Source organism: Galeopterus variegatus, unplaced genomic scaffold, assembly GCF_000696425.1.
Source record: "Galeopterus variegatus unplaced genomic scaffold, G_variegatus-3.0.2 Scaffold4944, whole genome shotgun sequence".
NCBI classification, from domain to species: Eukaryota; Metazoa; Chordata; class Mammalia; order Dermoptera; family Cynocephalidae; genus Galeopterus; species Galeopterus variegatus.
This window is the reverse complement of record NW_007731055.1, coordinates 62845-65153: the sequence shown is the minus strand read 5'-3', so window position 1 is coordinate 65153 and position 2309 is coordinate 62845. Positions and strand designations below refer to the sequence as shown.

The 2309-nt window shown below is 47.2% G+C and overlaps 1 protein-coding gene across 1 annotated transcript in view; it reads left to right on the top strand.

Moving 5' to 3' along the window:
* The window catches only part of LOC103604067 (N-acetyllactosaminide alpha-1,3-galactosyltransferase), an 80774-nt gene that overhangs the window by 17422 nt on the left and 61043 nt on the right, over positions 1-2309 (top strand). The window lies entirely within an intron of this gene.

The following is a 2309-nucleotide window of genomic DNA, read 5'->3' as shown; positions in this document are numbered from 1 at the left end:
GCCGCCGCGCTTCCCAAGCGGTGCACTGTAGCAGTGCGCCACCGGGCCGGCCCAGAAACTGGGTATTTTTAAAGAAACAGAATTTATTCCTTACAGTTTGGGAGACTGGGAAGTGCACGGTTCAGGGGGTACATCTGGTGAGGGCCTTCTCAACAGGGACTCTCTGCAGAGTCCCGAGGTGACATAGATTATCACATCAGGAGGGCTGGGCAAGAGCACTTCAGTGTGCTCACTTGCTTCCCTTGTAAATCCACCAGTCCACACCCGTGATAACCCATTAAACCACTAACCCTTTCCTGCACGAACGGATTAATTCATTCATGAGAGCAAATCCATTCATGAAAGCATAGTCCTCACAATCCAATCACCTTTTAAAGGCCCCACCTTTCACCACTGCCATGTTGGGGATCAATCTTCCACATGAAGATTTGGAGGCATTCAACCCATGTCAGGACGCTTACCTTAAACAAAATAGCATATGGAAGCACAGTATATAATAGCAAATGGATAAAAGGAGACAGGATGTAAAGAAGGGTAAATGGGGGATCAGAGTCCTTGGACCTCCCATCTCCACTTCATGGTCTCTGAGGAACTTTAGGAAGATTTGAGGGTTCTTTGAAACACAGTTTGAAAATCACCAAAATATAAAATAAAGAAGGGATTGACAATTTGAGAGAGGAAGGGACTAGCCTAAGGTCAAGTTCATTCTTTTATTCATTCATCCATTCATTTTTGTTCCCCCACACATAGCACTCACTGCCTGCGTGTCAGAATCACTTAGAGAGCATGTTAAAAACACAGGCTCTCAGGACTCTTCCTTCTGGACTCCAAAGCAGTAGGTACGGGGAGGAACTAGGACTGGAAACCCCAGCTCCACAGTCCTCACTGCTCTGTGGGGGGCTTACCATTCCAGCCCCCACAGGGCCTCCTACTCAACGCTTTGAAGCCCAGTTCAAATGCAACCACTTCCTCTTTGAAGCTTTCCTGCACACCCCATGCAGGGTGGCTTACTCCTTCCTCTGTGTCCCCAGAACACAGCACTCTCTTCACTCACGTGTATTTCTTTTGGTTCTGCATACCATTCATTATTCCCAGGCCTACCTGCCCAATGAGAATGTAAACTTCTTGGGGGAGAGATTAGGGGTTTGTAGAATCTCTGCACTCCCCACAGTGCCAGACACACAGTAGGCACTTTGTAATTGTTTATTGTCTGGAATTGGATCTAGTAACAACCCCCATATGTGGAGGATAAGAAAACTGAGGTCTAGATAGGGGCAGCAACTTGTGGAAGGCCAGACAGCCCATCAGGTGCCTGAGGGTCCTGAGGCTCGGCCTCAGCACTGGTCATCTGGCAAGGAGGGCAGCTGTCTGGTCTCGCTGGGGGCATTGTTCCCAGATACTGCATCCCCCAGTCCTATAGTAGCCAGTCCCCAGCACAGGGGCTTTCTGAAATCCAGAGGTTCAGCGCACCTGTCTGGATGCCTGTAATTTACTTTGTGCAACTTCAGCATTTACAGTATGGAATGTAATGGCAGGGCTACCTGGGTTGAGGCGGTGTGCGGATGCTAAGTAAGCAAGTCTAGTGGGGGTGGTCAGCTAATCTGCCCTGGACAATGCCTAGTCCGGGATGCAGGTCAGCCAGTGTTATCCAGAGGTGGCTGCTACAAGACCTCCTGTTATCCCATTTGTTGATTACAACTCATGCTTTTCCAATTAGCACACTGGATGTTAAACATCAATTTTTTTTAATTGGAGAACGAGGGACTTGTTAATTATGATGAAGATTACACATGGGCTCATACTGCTGAAATCAAAGGTAGTTATGATGTGTGGACGGGCTAAAGTAGCAATTAGTCACTCCCCAGCCTTGCACAACGATGGCATATCCTTTACCCTGGAGTATTGGGAATTCTGGGTTCTATAGGAGGGATGGGACAGAATCCTTCCTCTGGAATCCTGGCGCCTGCCTCCGCAGAGGTCCTCAACCTCTTTTGTGCCATTGACCCTTATGGCATCCGGGAAAGCCGAGAGACCCCTTCTAAGACTGTTTTAAAATGCAAAATATAAAATAAATGAGATTATAGAAGAAATGAGTCATATTGAACATAGTTATTAAAGTATTAGTATTAGGGGTTGAATCTCAGCTTGGCCAAACTGAGCTGTGTCCTCATCTGTAAAATGGGGATGATTCCAGTACCTACCTCACAGAATTCAGTGAGAATTGAACAGAATAATGATCATAATGTGCTTGGAACCCAGCCTGGCGTGCTGTAAGCCCTCAGTGAATAGTAGCATTTGCTGCTGCTGCT